A 17444-nucleotide genomic window follows, 5' to 3' on the forward strand; every position below is an offset into this window, starting at 1 on the left:
CCTTAAAACTCTACAATCCTTCTTAGAAAGGCAACAGTCACAATGAAAGGATCTAACTTGGCTCAGGCTTCATCCTCTATGAGGCAGTATCAGTAAAGTGGGTGTATTGCTGGTCAGTAAAGTTGCTCAGAGGATTTGCTCTGTGTATGTAACATGTTATTTTTTTTCTCCATAAATCCCAAGTAGGTATCAAGTGTCAGTTCTTTCTGTCAGTTCTAACTCACTGTTACTTTTTTGAATAGGAAGAGATAGCATATGATGTGTCCTATATACTGAGAATGTTTAAGGTAACGGGCTATTCTATTGTAGGGAAAAAGTCAAAACCACATTATATTTATATTTTTAAGTAAAAATCGGCCAAAGAAATAATACAATATTTTAGGTTGTTGATGATATCATAGTGTCTCTCTTTTTTTTTTAAATGTCTGCTGAAGTCCAGTAAAGGATCTACAAACCTGTGTTGAGAGAGCTGTGTTCTCGTAGAGAACAGAAGAGATAGAGTCTGATAAAATGCGCGTGTGCCTCCTAGTATAATAGAGGTGCCTTCTGATTTTGCAGTATCTCTAGTCAATGAAACCACAAGGTGAGATCATTTGGAACATTTTACATTAAATTAGGGGAGGCTAGATAAGGGAGAGAAGCACAACTTTAAAATACAATCTGGTTTAATCAAAACCAGGAAACCATGAACTCTTTGGGACTCAGAAGGAAAAAGGAGAACTTGAAAGCAACTGTAATATACAGGCGCCAATGCTGCTCTGTGACAGCTTCTACTTAATGGGAAAGCCGTGGTTTTTTCCAAGGTAAAGATAGTAAATCTGATTAGGGATCTGCCTAGAACAGGGAGTGTACTCTGATCTCTGGAAGAAGGTTTTGCCCTCAACAGGAAGCCTCACCACATCCTATGTGTACACTGGATGACTAATATTTATTATAGAGCCATGTGATGGAACAGTGAACAAAGGTTGCTCCTGGTCACCTTAGGTCCGTCACCACAATCACTCCTCTTATGGAACGTGACATATTGCCCGCCTCCTAGGACAGTTTTTGAGCCACCAACGAATGTTACTTTATAAATACAGCTCAGAACCCCCAGGAATGTGTTAGGACAACTTATCAAACATACTGTCTCTCACCTTGTCTCTCAGTTGCAAAAGGACTCTCCCAACACTTCCTTCGTCCTCGTGGCTGTGCTGTGATTGGCTGTGAATGATGTCATGACACTGTTTACTTTTCTTAGTTGAAGGCAAGGATTGGAGTGTGATAAGTGTGTCTACATTGTGTTAGGTAATAGGAGAAACTGTACACATAGATCTTGAGCCATGTTGTACTCATTTACTATGAGCCTATGATGTGGCAACTCAATGAAACACACATCATCTGTGTGTCTTTTGTTATTTACAACTTTTGGAAGTTTCTGTTTACCTTGGGTTCTTCCTCTTGGACTCTCTTTCTAAGTTTAGCTGTTGAGCCCTACTATTAACAAGCTGTGTCTTTCCACAAACACAAAGCAAATTACTAGGCACAATTTGAAAAGAGATTTGTGGACTGAGTTCTGCCCTGACCAAGTTTTAAGATAAGTAGGCTTTGTTTATAATTGAGAGTTGAATTGCCAGGTCTTTTGCAGCTCATTTCCACAAAGCAGAAAATGCCTGGAAAGGAGGAATTTGATTAGGTGGTTTTATATCTATCTATATATACTAAACTATCTATCTATATATACTAAACCCACGAGATATCTATATCTCGTGGGTTTAGTAGTATTTCTGGCATTTCTAGAGAGGTAGGAGAAGGCTCATCATAGAGTCTACAAATAACTCTTTAACAGATAAAGAAGAATGTAGGCAATGCTATTCAGCTAGATATCGTGGATTAGACCAAAAAGTTTTTAGGAGAGGTAAATTCTATCAAAATGTCTTCAAAGATTTTTAAAAAAATTTTTTAAAAAAAATAATTTCACCCTGCTCCATACAAAATGTACTGCAGAAATTTTGGTCACACAGTCAAAATAAGAACAATAATTTTCACAATTACTTTAATTATAATTTGGAGGTAGAATGTCCAGTGAAAAGTTATGAACTCCAATTAAGTAAAAATTGCACTTAAGAATCCCAGGGGCATCCTAAGGCAATGCCTTTGGACATTTAATGCCTTCATATCCTCAGTATTCCATCCACATGATAAGCCTCACAAATTGTTGATACTGATATTTCACATGAGATATTTCACATGATTTTAGCATACTCATTAGGAGCATTCGTATATTAAAATATCCCTCAAGGTTACTTCTTGTTTCATTGACAACTTTGGCTGCCTCCGTGGGATTTCCAGAAGTTGCATTATTCTTTAAAGCCATTCAGCACAACTCACTCACTTGAAACTGCTTTCGTGGACAAAATTCAAAATGTGCTATCTTTATTATACACATTCATATTCTAAAAGGTAAATTTATATAGGTAAACATGCTTTAGGATTCTCATTAGAGTATGTATTGGCCTGGAGACTATTAAACTTCTTTATATAAATATTATTTATAGATATTAACCAAAAATTCCCTAAAATCTTGAACTTGAGAGATAAAATCACTGTAAAATGTATTTAAAGTTAAGAACTTCTCTAAGGGATTGTAAATCACTTACCTGTACTGTGCTTTGTAGAATCACAGCTTGGACAAGACCACAAGAACCTAAGAATAACCAATGACCCACAACACCCAGCCTGTCTTCAGATACTTCCTACGATTGAGAGCTCACTTTTCATGATAACTCTTCCAACTTTCACAGGAAAAGTTTTCAGAAGAATTTTACCTGGTTGACTTTGGTCAACAGGTTTAAGCTTTCTGGGTCTCGGGGTCTTTTTACTTGTAAAAGTGTTCCATATTTGTTGCATTTCTACTGTGGATCAGGCAGCCCCAAATATTTTTTTGTCGGGGGGAACCAAGGCAGGGTATAAATGAACAGATTGATGAAATGAAAAAGTAAGCTGCACAGAAATTTTAGTCTTTGGGGATGTAAAGTTGAACAAGACAATAGTCTAAAGGGAGAGATGGGGACATAATCAAACACTTATGAGGACAATACAATGAGTAATTTATTAAGGTTCAGGAAATTCTGGGGACACTGGGAGCTGGGGACACTGCTTGCTATTTGCTCTTTCCCCAGCTCCCTCCCACGTGCAAGCTCAAAGTGTTGATTTCCTATAAAAACTGGATCAGGACTTCCCTCCAGGCGCCTCCTCTCCATGCCCTCCAAAGTCTCTTGCACTGTAAACCCCAGTGAAGGTAGGGACCCCACTGATTTTATTCATCCTTTTATCCATCTCACTGAGCCCAGATTCTGCCTTATGGAGACCCCAAGTAAGTATATATTGAATAAATGAATAAATGAGTCATATCCAGAAGCTAATGGGGAGCTACTCATGGAAGTTATTTAAAGTAATGACATGAGCTTTCTTTACCTTATTACTCCATCTGGAAACATACTTCTGGTAGCAATAGGGATATGGGTCAAAGGAGGCCATGTAGGGGGATATTACAATAATTCAAATAAGGAGTAATGAGGGGATGAAATAGGGTGATGCCGAGGATACTGGCAGGCGGTAGCCTTGATGATTGACTGAGTAATGGGGAGGGTGAAGAAGAGGTTATTTTCTGAGTTCTGGTTTTGTATTTTTCCAAATAAGGCACATGGGAGGAAGAGCAGTTTCTAGAAGCAGACCATGAGTTCCGCTTTGGACATGTTGCACCAAATATGACTGTGGATGGTAAGATTGGGAGATGCTTGCTGGGCACTTATCAGACCAGGTCTGGAGCTGAAATTGTAGACATTGTTGCTGACTCTGCAATACCCGTTCCACTCCTCTCTCAGTGATTTAGGAAATTGACCTCATCTCAAAGGTAGGCCTGATTGATCTAAAAGTATTGATCCCCAAATCATCCTACTTGCCAGAAGTTAGTTCAGGAATAGGCATGTGATCTAATTCCCATCAATGAGAGGCAAGGAGGCTTCTGGAAAGGCACGGGAAGCCAGGCTTTCTCTCTCAGTGGATTTGGATGAGGAAGCCTATAGCTCTGGTGCTGCTGACAACTTTCCTACAGACACAAAGGTACTAAGCCACAGGATGAGGCCAACACTGAAGACTGCAGAGTGGAGAGGGAAAACTCGTTTCCTTGACGATGTTGTTGAATCTGTGCATCCGCCATCTTGGAAGCTTACTCTACCGCTGGATGGCCTCTCACATGAGCGTTCTCATATCTTTTATGATCATTGGGTGAGGATCTTATTAGTGGCAGTTGAAAGCATCCTAACTGAAACGGCTGAAGCTATACATCTGGTGGTCACCAGCCATGGGGTGACAGCTAAAGCCGGAGATGTTAAAGAGATTACCTGGGAAGCGTAGGCTGAGAATGGAGTTCTGGGCACCTTACACTTATTTTTGCATCTAATCTGATTCTAACCTATGAATCAAGATTATTTTTTAGCCAAACTCAATCTCCGTAAGTCTATCCTTTAACAAGTAGCCCTGTGACTCTGAACAACCTACAAATCATTTAGCCTTTGTGTGTTTCAGTGAGCTGAACAGTGAATTGGGAGGACATTGTCTGTCCATACACCGACTGTACATATACACCTATACGAACAGGTTCAGGTTTTGTAGGGCTTGACGCATAGACCATCTTGAGAGACCCTCTTAAAAACTAGGCACGGAGGCTTGGAAGGAAGCAGAGCAAGTGAGGGGCCCTAAGGTTTCAAGGCACATCTTTGTCTGCTTAACTTTCAGGTTGTTGTGTGGAATGAGTGAGATAAAGCAGGTGGCGCGTTTAACGCATGGTAATTGGTCAATAATGGTTAGCTGGAGTGATTAGGGATGACACATAATTTCGATCTAGACTATGGTGAGGCACCGATATCTGTATTTATTTAATTTTTACATTGCTAGTTTAAACTCACTTCTGAGCAGAGTTCTTGCTAACTCCCTCTCCCTCACTCTACCTATAAGGCCCACTTCTCCACTAGGCAGAGGGGAAGGGTGCCTTGGGCCCCTAATAATTTAGAAGCACACAAAAATATTTTTATTTCTTTTAAAATCAGAAGAAAAAAATGACCTTTCAGGTCATTAAATTAAACAATTTAATACAAAGATCAGTATATTCACCTTTATTCCAACGCCGTAGTAAAATCTAAGTTTTAATATTTTCTTATGGAGAATGAAACCCATAAGGCAAAAGTTCCCAAGGCCCACAAAAGTCAGAATGCAGCCCTGCTATCTGCTTCTCCCCTTTGGTCACTTTTTCTGTTTTCCATTATTTTTTACACCTTCATCTCTTCCTTGCCTCTCCCCACTCTTTACTATTTTAAACCGATTATTCTCCTACCTCTAGCATTTTCTGGTCTATATCCGTATGACCATCTCGTGTAAAATGAAAAAATAAAAACAAGCATTTTCCTTGTGTTTCTTTCCTGTCTCAGCCTTTTAATTCCTCGGGTTATCAGCTTTCAGAGTGAAGACACATAATCCCTTTGAGAATGGAAGACTCAGAATAGAGAGTTTGAGACACACCTTCTGAAACTGCAGCCTCTTGAGAGACTGATTCCCAGCAAAGAGTGTTGCCGCTCTGCTCTTCACACTGGAACACAGTGTAGACGACTAACGTTAATTAGGATTACAGGGCCAGGGAGGCTTACCGCGCTGTGACAGCTCACGAGAAAGAGAATGCTGCTGCTTCTTTTGGGTGCAATTCTGAGTGTCATGTATGTATGTATTAATCCTTGGGCTCAAGCCAAGTTACATTGGGGTGAGATGCAATCTATTATTTTTAGGTCATATTGGGTAGGGGCGGAGGCTATTATTTTAGGTTAGTGAGAAGGTAGGTTGGGTTAATTTCAGATGATCAAGTTTCCTGTTATGAGCCTTCCTTCAAAAACTAATTTTGGAATGTTATCATTTATAGTTCACGCTTATGGAGAACTTAATGTTGGAAGCATTCCTTAGATCAAGGGGATTTCACGCCTGGGTAATTTTCAAGTTTTATTGTTTTCCAGCTTACTTGCCTGACTTAGAATTCCTACTGCTTCTTAAATTTCACAAATAAATGCCTTAAAGAAAAAAGCTTACACACTAAAAACAAACCAGTACTTAAACTCCTTCTTCCAAAACCCCACTGTCCTGAGGGAGATATACATAAAGTAAGAAATAAAGTGGCAAGTTTCCTGTTTCATGAATGCCTTGAATTCTAATTATTTCTTAAAGACAGATTGAAAACAAAGGTTTTTATGAATAATGATCATTAAGATTGTAATCTCTAAACTCTTGCATATAAGTCTCTGATTTACCATATAAGTTCACACTGATTACCCAAGATGATTTCCAGATGTTTACTCTCTGCATGTAATTAAATTTTGCTAAAAATTATAACTGGCTCAGTTGCTTTAAAAAAAGAACTGTCAACAGAAACATGAAAGAAGTTTTCACTGAGATATTTTTCCCTTCACGGTAGTCACTCCTCTCATGACAGAAATCTCCTTCCTCAAAAATCTCTGGCTCACTTAAACCCACTCCTGATTTTAACCGGAGAAGAGAAAAGTTGCTCTAAGACATGTGACGGATTGATCACTTCAAGTCCATCATTTGGGAGGAAACTGCCACAGAATTTGTATGACAGCATAGAAAATTGGCACAAGTAAATTATTGAGTCTGTATTCACAGGCGTAAAAGGGAATAGAAATATATGACAATGGGCAGTAAAATTAAAACTTCAGGGAGAATCAAAGTATCATGGAAAAACAGGTAAGAGCATTGTCTGTTTATGTACTGGGAACTGAAATGATAAGTTTGGGAAAACCTGTGTAATGTATCAGCTAGAATGTGGGTATAATGCACAACAGCAAATGAAGAGACAGATGCCACGTGATGGAAAAGGAACAAAAGTCAGGCAAGAAAATAGTTCAAAGATGCATATCAGGTAGAAATCATTTAAATATATTAGAAAGAAGGAGATGGTAAACTAATCAAATGCAGAGGAATGAAGCTGAGGGGAAACACAGAGAGAAGAAGAAGGAGGCCAAATAATTTGACAAGAGAGGAAGGATGAAAAGATAGAATGAGAGCAACCATCAGGCAATGGTTCTTAATGACCTGTTTCTCATGAAAAATGCATTATCCTGGAAGGGAATGATTTTTCTCCTCCCTCACACTACTTTGATTTGTGTGTCTACAACACACCGAGCCCACTGGGAGGCAGCCGATGGATTCAGAGCCTCCAGAATGATCAACAGGAGACTGCCATTCCAGACACCAAATGCAGTGTAAATAATTACATATCAATGCAAGTCCACTAACGTGGATGGGGTGTGTACTCTCAGGATGAAGCAGGCATCTGCACTGTGACAGAAGTCCGGGGTCTTGACAGAAATGCAAAACCCCACATGAAACACAATGGTGATCCAGGGGGAGGAAGACTCAAAAAGGGTAAATGTAACTTGACCCAGAAGTTCTTAATCTTATTCTGAATAACAGACTTTGCATATTTGATGAAAGTCTCAGGCTTTTACCCCAGAAAACGCACATTTGTGTGTACAAACAAAATTGTGTTTATGTCAAAAGGTTTATAGATCTCCTGAAGTCTGTGCTCCCCCTACTTTGAGATCTCAGAGTTCTGAAATTTTAATAGAGAACAACGCTTAATAGGCCACTATTTAAACTACTTACTGATTCACTTCAGTTACAACCTTAGGAATTACTGTAATTACTGAATTTAACTGAAGAGTGAGGCACAGGTGTTGTCCCTCTGGGAAATCTTTATTCAAACATGACTTCTTCAATCTTCCGGCAGGGCTGGATTTTTTGTTTATGTATTATTTATACGTTGCTGTGTTCTAGAAAAAAATTTTGACTTGTAAAATGCATATAATACAAAATAAAAAAATAAGTACTTGGAGGAATCGGGTGAAATAAAAACATGAGTAAAAAGCCCACAAAATTCAGAGACAAAAATTAGCAGAGTATATGTCATGGTAGATGTTAGTTACAATTTTGTAACTTTCTGGTAGCCAAAGCTAAGACAAAGACAGGCTTAATTACAAGACTTATAACATTTGATAAAACAAAAACTAATTATCTATTAGGCTGCGAGTAACAGAAAACACAGCTAATAATGCTTTACATGAATCAGGGGCTATTTTTCTCACTAACAGGAAGTCCAGAGGTGGACACTTGTTCAGTCATGTTATCAGAGACCCGGGCTTTTTCTATCTGTCTTCCCTACTGTCCTTAGGGTGTTGATTTTTATCACTCTGTAGCCTCACTGCCTCAAGTGGGCTGCTACAACTCCAGACATCACATCCATGACCAAGGTAGAGAGAAGAGGTAAGGACAGGCTAGAGATCTCTCCTCCCACATGTATTTTTCATCAGGAAAGTAATTGCCACCCCTTCCTTTTGCCAATTGCCATTGCTTCCTTGCAGACTTCCTTCTATGTTTCATGGCCACAACTGGATCATATGAATTCCCCCCACTACAAGAGAGACTGGAAAAGTGAGCATCTGACTTTTTGGCCTTTACAGAGAAAGGAGGGCAAGCAAGGGCCTTGGGAATGGCTTTGGGTTAGTGTCTTCTACAGACAATATGAACAGATTTTCCTGATGTAGAGCAGCCTCACTTCTGGGTGTCCTCAAAAGGAGGATACTGTGTGATTCCTCAGGTTATGCCCTAAACATCAATCCATGCAGAAAATGCAGCAGCAAGTACTATCATGTTCCATGAGACTTCATGTTTCTCTCTATAGGCTGATGGCTTAGGCTAAGGCACAAATTTAGAAAAGGGAGGTCTACAAGGAATCAAAACTCAAGTTCACAGCCCTGTTATGATCTCGTTTAATTCAAGGGCAACATTTAGCCTAGCTAGTGTAATGTATGGGCAGCAATGTCCTTGTACCACTTCTTTGTAAGTATTATTTCTCACAACTGGACTTTGAATTAGAATGAGACCACAGGGAGTTAGAGGTTGTAATCTCCAGCACAAACCTACCTGGAACATAAAAGCCTACATTGCTGATAAGAGCAGACATAGATGCTTTAACAACCGGCTAGTGAGAGGAGAGGATTAAGTGCTCCTTCTACAAATTCAGAAGCATAACCAACACGTATGCCTGATGGATAAATGTTCTCTGACTGGTGAAGATGAGTCCCAAGAAGAAGAGGTAATCATTCTTTCCACTCTATTCCCTTAGCGCTGCATCTCCGTCTCCATGATAGCGTGTATAGTCCAGATTTATGTAGCTCTATTACTGGTTATAAGCCTACTCATTTTGTAGCCCAAGACCATGCTATTTTTCATATAATAGACAGGTATGTTCTCAGAAATATCTAGAAAAAGTATTCTTTTATTGAACAGTGGGTAGAGGTTGCTTAGATAATATCTGGAGAGACAACTTTGCACAAAGAAATCAATGACAACTTCCTTCATGCTCTTTTTAGTAGTGATGGCTTGAAATAAGCATTATTTGAATTCTTATTGTTTAAAGACTGGAATACTAGATGCAGTGGGTTAGACACTAGAGGATAAAAGTTCAAGGGAAGGAAGATGTATTTTCCCTTGAAGAACCTGTGAACTAATTGTGGGGATGGGCATATTGTATCTGAGAAAGGAAACCAAAACATTTACAAATGCTGTTGTTTTAATAAAGGGTAAATTTGACGTAGGGCAGAAAAAAGGTACAATTAAATTATAATGCTTTTGTGTCTCATTCCATGTCTAAGGTCTTTTGTTTGATAAAAAAGATTAAGGCCTATGACTTGTTTTATAATTGGAGGTGTTTCATAAATAAAGAGTTGGTGAATAGAGTTACCTGACATGGAATTTTAAAATATATTGGTGAAATACATTCTTCATCATGTATAATCAAGCTACATCTTTTGCATTAATTGTTGGTATAGATTAGAAACACAATCTGCTAATTGTTTTATTTTATTGCTATAGACATTAAGGAGGCATTCCCATCTTATTTGGGGTTTAGGAGGAAATGGAAAATGACATCATATAAATTACACACTAAGTTGCAGGAATAACAGGAAATGAAAGATGAACAAGACATGTGAGGAGAACAAAAAAGCTTATTTATTGTCACTGAAAGTTAAAGAATTACGAGATAGGATGTCAGGGGTGTCATTTAGCTGGAGAGCATGAAATTCTGAGCAAAGAATTTCAGATTTCACATGCTAAGAAAAAGAGAGTGAAGGTACTTTAAAAAATATCTGACTGTTGGATTATAAAATCTTTGAGAATAATGACTGTCTTCCAGGTTTACATTTATTCACTCAACAAACTTTATGGCTCTGTGGGGGATCAAAAATAAATAAGAAATATAATCCTTGCTCCTCTATAGTCCATGGTCTACTAGAGAAGAAATTATGTTTATACAAAAAGCTGTAATACAAGGTGGACTGTTTTAAATTCCATGGCAGGAATATAGATCAAGTTCCATGGACTCTGCTATGTGAAGGAGTATCCCAGCTGTACGGCGTTGAGAAAGGCTTCCTCAGAGAGGTGACATCTGAGCTGGATACTAAGGGATCAGTGGTGCTTTGACCTAGAGAGACATCGGGAAGAAGGACATTCTAAGGAGGAGAAACAGTGTGGCTAAAGTGTTGGTGGCAGAAAAGAGAGGCATATGTATAGAGAATAGAAAACAATCCAGTTTATAGGCCCATAAGAGTTCATTAAGTGGAAAAATGAGAGATAAAAATGAAAACAAGCATTGAGGTTAGATTCTAGAGAGTCTGTTAGATTTAAATGAAGGCACTTGGACTTTATTTGGTAGATAATGAGAAACTATCGATGCTTCTTGAGTACCGGACAGAAATCGAACACATGTTTTTCAAGTGGAAGACGCTTCAGATGATAGGAACCAAGCTATCACTCTGTTCACTTTGAAGTGCCCAACATAGTCTTAGCATGTAATAAATAGATGACAATATTTTTAAATTGGCTATTAGAGAAGTACATGAGCAGGGAAGCCATCTAAGAATATTACTGAGAATGTCTGACATCTCCAGGGATGGATCAGGTATGCCGTGTCGGCACTCACTATTCACACCCATCCCCTTCTGCATGGCCCTTGTATCACAGGGGCTGGAAGGTTAACAGCTACATTTCTCAGGCTCCCTTGCTGCCAGTGTTTCAGATGCCTCCCATGAGATTTGGAAGGTGAAATGCAGGTGAAGGCCAATTTTATTTCTGCAGCAGTGACAGGTTCTGGCAGAACTGAGTTTTTGCTGTGGACAGACTTCACATCCCACTTTCTTCTGACCAGCCTCACGGATATGGGGCAACTGTAAAACTGGCAGCAGTTCCTCGACCCCTGGGTGTTGACAGTGATTTCCTGACCTCCGGTTCAGAGCTACAGGGTTATAACCTCAAAACCTAGCAGAGGCACGAGCTTTCCATCTGAGAGGTCTTCCTCACTTACATTTAGCTCTTCCGGTAATTTTGCAGCACTCAATTCCCTGTATTAAATTCCTTTCTACTTGAGATACCTAAAATGGTTTCTGTTTCCTGCACTGAATGCTGACAGGAGCAAGAGATGAAGAAACTTGCATAGCAGAGGGAAATAGTCATTCAAGGATAAGTCATTGTGAGATGGAAGAAAAGAAATTGAAGTTGGAAGTCCTTCGGCACTACTAAGGGCACCAATGTCCTTTGTTTCAAATGGTCACGTCTATTTGAAGAGGGAGGCAAGCAAGGTAATCTTTATTCTGCACGGTTGTATACTCAGCTAAAATAGGGAGTACCATTAAGGAAGGGGGCAAGGAAGGATATGGAAGACAGTTAGCGCTCCCAGTCACATCACTGTAACCATTCAGTCTTCCCTCCTATGGAGGCTGGCAGCTTCCCGTTTCTTGCTCCCTCAGGCCCCAACACCATCCCCATCCCAGGTTGTAATCTTAATGCTGCTGCTTTTGTCATTTTTTGTCACTTTACCCTCTCTCCCCTACCTGGAACATTTTGCTTGGAGTACTTCTCCTAGCATTAATTATTTTAAAATTCTTTCTCTATCAGCCTACCTCTGACCACCTGAATTTTCCCTCTTCTATGTCTACCAAAAAATGGAACACCCCACCAGACCCCTCAGGCCAAATTTCTATAATGCCTTCTTGTAGAGTCACCTTGACCTGGCTTCTAGAAGGGCTTCAGGTTGTATTGCCCTTCTCCTGACCCTCCATTCTATTTTTCCTTCCAAAAGTCCAGTAGTTCTTGAAAACAACTTCCTTGAAGCTTTTTTGGACTAACTGCAGCCCTCTGTACACCTCACATGAAGCCCCAACAAATCTCCCTTCTTCTGTGCCTTACCAGTACTGTAAACTATTTTCTGTAATGTAAATCACATCTCTTCCAGTTTTGCCAACATTCTTGCAGAGTTCTTTTTAATCTGTGAGTTTTCTCCAGCCATAGTTTTTCCTTTTCCACTTTTTCTACTCTTACATTCAAAGTGGCTCAGGGATTGAAGCCCTCTGACCATAGAAAGATATGAAAAGAGACACTTAGTTCATGCATTCCGTTGATAAAGTTTCTCTCTTGGCTCTGTTTGAGCTAAGTGAGACCCCAATGAACGTCTTTCTGCATCTTCTGGGACCTATCATGGCTCTTATCTACAACACCTTGGGCTTCCCAAGGTCAAGGCTTAGAGATGCATCCACAGACAACTGACTTGCAATGCCACTCCCTAGAGAAATACCCTGGCTGTGAAAGCTCCTATTGCCTAAATAAAGTGAGGATGCTTTCTCATGGAAGTCCAAGATCAGTTTGATACAATTCAATATCTAATCTCCACGTAACAGGACAAGGAAAGGAGCATCTTCTGTGCCTTTAGCAATTACAATAGTCCAGGTTATGTTGCAGTAGCCAACAGCTTTCAAATATTATGAGCGGCTTTAAACCAAAAGCGCTGATTTCTTGCTCATGCTACTTGTCCCTTGTAGGTTGGCAGGGGGACTCTGATATTATAGTTATTTAAAGGCTCAGGCTGAGGGAGAAACTACCATCTCAAATACTGGTGGTCCCCATTCCAGAGAGCCTTACATCAGTAATTCAATACTCCAGGCAGGAAGAGACCCATGTCACTTCTACTCACTGGCTAGAACTAGTCACATGGCCCTATCCAACCACAAGGAGACCAGGAAGTGCAACCCACTTTGCTTGAAAGGGTGGAGAACTGGAAATATTTAGAGAACAGTGCTAATATTATCCACAAAACCTAAGAGAAGTCTAGTCAATTGTGACTATTAATATTCACAAGCCACTATTTGATTGCAATTCATATTTCTAAACTTCTTTGTGTTCCAGTCAAAGGAAATCACTTTCAACGTTTTGCTGCTAATTACTCTGTATCTCTCTCAAATTGTTCCTACTTCAAGGTAAAATGTTTTGAGAGCTCTGGTACAAACTCCCAGGCTGTCTCAGCTTCCTTGTTAATATCCTTGGCACTTGGGCTCTCCTTGAGCGTCCTCCCCACCCCTCCCACCAGCCCCAGCCTCCCCCCTGCACTTGCCTGTCACCCTGGGAGCTGCTTGCATGCATCACTGTTTCAGTGGAAGGCAGCAATACACAAGGGCACCTCATTGTTGGAAAGGAACTGCCTTCTGCCTGCCAAGGACAAATGCAGACACACAAAGCAATATCAAGCAAGACTTCACATCAAAGGGAACCCTGCCTGGGCTTGCCAAGAGCAGGACTGCCTCTGAGCCTTTCCCTTCAGCCTTGTTAGTATTCTTGGGCCCACAGGGCTCCAGGTGCTCCTACCAGGCCCCCTCATTCACCCAGAACTCCTGTTTACTCTGACACCTGAAGCTCAGACTCTCCCTGAATGTGGCCCCGACCACTTGAATGGAGCAGAATGCCAAGTGTTTTAAAACGTTGGGCGATTAGGAAGGAAAATCCATGAGAAATATTTACTCCGTGAACTCTGTTTGAGTAGGAGAACAGAATACTTTACTCAGTTTGTTCACTGCAACAACACAGAGAGAGTTAAGTCCCTGCCTAGTGTTTCAGGGGAAAAAGCACAGAAGGGAAACTTACCTATTGAGGAAGGAAGGATGCTCTATGAGCAGTGGTTGGGGACCATTAGAACCGATGCTGACATGGAGACTGGCTGTCCTAGGTACTCAGACCTGGTGGGGAGAAGTGGTTTCCAGAGAAACTTCTAGTTCTACTTTAGAATCAACACAAGAGTTCAGGTTCCGTTGCTCTCAGGAACAGAAAAAGTCTCTGTTTTAGAAGGAGGATGAGGAAAAAATGGAAAAAGAGACTGACAGTGACAGATAAACTTTATTTTAGAAAACAGGTAAGGCTTTCTGTTCTGGATACTAAAGAACTCTTTTGGAAAGCTACGTTAATCATCAAAATACAATGGAAGTTTTGGAAAGTTTTAAAGTCAAAGATTGTGCGAGATGGAAGGGGAACTTAGAGACTGTATTTTCCAAATCTTTTTTTTTTTTTTTTTTTTTTTGAGTTAAGAAAACCTGAGGCTCAGGGATGTCAAAGGGCTTTTTCACAGTAACACACTGGTTAGTGGCAAAGCTGTAGCTGGAACCCTGAGCTCCTGGCTCCCAGGCTTGGTGGAGCAGTCCTAGACATGGCATGCGATCAGAGTGCAGGTCTGCAACTTCGTCAAGGACAGTATTTTTAACACATGGCTTCAACCCTTTGACTAAGATCTTCCACTGTGGCCAACCCTACTGCCCTGTTCCAACAGCTTCCCAGAACTGTAGTAATTAGAGCAAAAAAAATAATGGACAGGGCCCAGAGAAAATGTCACAGTTCTAGAAGTGGGAGGAGGTACAGATAATGCGTTTACATAATTTCCTACTTTCAGAACACTTCATGTAACCATGGATCCATGGAGAGAGCTCAGGCATTCCATGATGGGAAAAAAAAAATTACATCTTTTACTAACCTCTTATTGAAAGGCAACATTTCCTTCATCATGAATGTAGGCAACAAACCAAGAGAGTATTTGCAGAACTTGGACTTTGTCACTAATAGAAATAATAAATATTCTCATATTATATTAGTTTGGTAGATATCTTGGAATATCTTTACCCTCATTACCACTTTGCAATTACGGTAGTTATTCGATCTGCCACTAGAGTTTGTTATTTAGTGCTTAATACATAAGCACATATTTGGCTATGTTACAGATTTTTATAAATATTTTGAAAACAAAATTTCAATATAATTAGATTCCTTTATAATCCTTGGTATTTTATTTTATGCAGTTAAAGGCATTGTTCCGAGAAGGGATCTGTAGAATTCATCTGACTGTCGAAAGGGTCCTTGGCATGAAGATTGGGAATCCCTGACATATGAGGGGTGAACGAGTGTCAGGTTGCTGATGGGTACTCATGTCACTCGATCCCATGTGTCTGTTCCATCACCCTGTGGGCTCAGAGTGACAGACATGCTCACTTGTCATTCCGGATTGGAGAACCGCCAGTGTCTCTTGCTTGCAGTTCCAGGATGCACCAGCCTTTGAAAGCTGGTATGACTATATTACAAACGTGACAGGAAAGAATCCATTGTTTGGCATTATTATTAAAATGAAGGCTGATGGAGATTTGGTGATATTTATATTAAGAGGGTTGTATTCTCATGTCTCGTGGAAGTTTTTTCCCAGGGAGTTGGCATTCCAAAGTCCACTCAAAAGAAAATCAGATTTTTCAAAGGTGGCAAAAGTTGGTTTGGCATGGCAAATAAATGTTAAGAAAGAAAATGAAATTTGAAAATATCGAGGCACCATTTTCCACCCCTCAGATAGGCAAAGAGTTTTAAAGATGACAGTCTGCAGGAATGATGGGGTGTAATGAAATGAGTGTTTTCATAAGCTGCCCACAGGACCAAGAGTTGGCATAACTTTTCTAGATGACAGTTTGGATTCTATGTTTTAATTGCTTTTCACCCAGTCGTTTCACTTCTAGGAATTTATCCCTACAGACAGAAATACAAGATATTCTTTTAAGGAGCTTCCCTGGTGGTGCAGTGGTTAAGAATCCGCCTGCCAATGCAGGGGACATGGGTTCGAGCCCTGGTCCGGGAAGATCTCACATGCCTGGAGCAACTAAGCCCGTGCACGACAACTACTGAGCCTGCGCTCTAGAGCCCGCGAGCCACAACAGCTGAGCCCACGTGCCACAACTACTGAAGCCCGTGCACGTAGAGCCCATGCTCTGGAACAAGAGAAGCCACCGCGGTGAGAATCCCGCGCACCGCAACGAATAGTAGCCCCTGCTCGCTGCAACTAGAGAAAGCCCGCGTGTAGCAACGAAGACCCAACGCAGCCAAAGATAAATAAATTTTTTTTAAAAAAGATATTCTTTTAAGGATCTTCATCAAAATATTATTTGTAACAGTCAAAACTGGCAACAACATGAATGCCAACAATATGAGTTTGGTTAAATAAATTATGCTACTTCTGCAAGACAAGCTATTATGTAGCTAATTTTAAAAAATACCCATTCTGAAAATATTTAATGATATGGGAAATGCATAAATATAATGTTAGGCCTAAAATGCAAGACATAAAACTGCATGTGTAAAATAATCCTGGTTTTTAGTTTCAAAAATATTCATTGTGTTTCTTAGCAATCTTAACTTACATGCATATGCATGTAGAATATATACATGTTTAAAAAAAAAACTTGGGAGGAAATGTATCAAAGTGTCAGTATTGGCAGTCTTTGGGTAGCTGTATTTGAATACTTTTATTGACTTCTTTATACTTTGTGGTATATTCTGATATTAGATAAAGCAGTAAGACATTGTGTTTTAAATGATGAACTGGGCCATAGGGGCTGATCTCTGTTTGCAGTGCCTTCTTGTTGCTCCAGACAAAAGTTCGTTTTGCTAGTTGCTGCTGTTAGTTTTCTCCTAACCTTTGCTCTCTTTCCTCACCATGGGCTTCCAGATGTCCGATTTAACCAAGTTCAGGGCATTTAACTCACGTACATTTTCCCCCTCTAGCTTGTACAGAAAATTCAGAAACTACATGAGGGCTGCCAATCTGATAGAGTTAGCATCAGTGTGAATGTCAACCAGAAACCTCTAGGCATAATGAGAAATAGTTCAATGGGGGGGGGGGGGGGATTTGAAGCTTTTGTAAACAAAACTGAAGATGGAGCTTAAAATAGGGTGAGAATTTGAGGAGGCATCTGCCCCTCTTCTCCTTTTACCTCTGACTGTTTCTGCCTAGCTGCGCTTTGTGCATGTCAAGAGGCAGGAAGGGCGATGAAAAAGAATTCTTCTAGAGCCACTTAACCTTTTGCTCATATTTGCATTGAAAGTTGATACATTTTCAACTTTCAGCGATTATTTAGCAGGTAGTGTATAAATTGGCCGGAAAAAAATGTTTGGCTGGATGAAGCCATTATCTATTGATTTTACCTTGAAAGTGAGAA

General features: G+C 40.0%; 1 long non-coding RNA gene across 3 annotated transcripts in view; it reads left to right on the forward strand.

Moving 5' to 3' along the window:
• Positions 1 to 17161, forward strand: part of LOC117312118 (uncharacterized) — a 42544-nt gene extending 25383 nt beyond the window's left edge. The window contains exons 3-6 of one of the 3 annotated variants that reach the window (XR_012331311.1): positions 435 to 583; positions 3682 to 3762; positions 11570 to 11738; positions 15270 to 17161. This is a non-coding gene — a long non-coding RNA (uncharacterized lncRNA). The other 2 variants (XR_012331310.1, XR_004526263.2) reach the window with 2 other exon arrangements.
• The last annotated feature ends 283 nt before the right edge of the window (positions 17162 to 17444 follow it).

Source organism: Tursiops truncatus, chromosome 4 (assembly GCF_011762595.2).
Source record: "Tursiops truncatus isolate mTurTru1 chromosome 4, mTurTru1.mat.Y, whole genome shotgun sequence".
Classification (NCBI taxonomy): Eukaryota; Metazoa; Chordata; class Mammalia; order Artiodactyla; family Delphinidae; genus Tursiops; species Tursiops truncatus.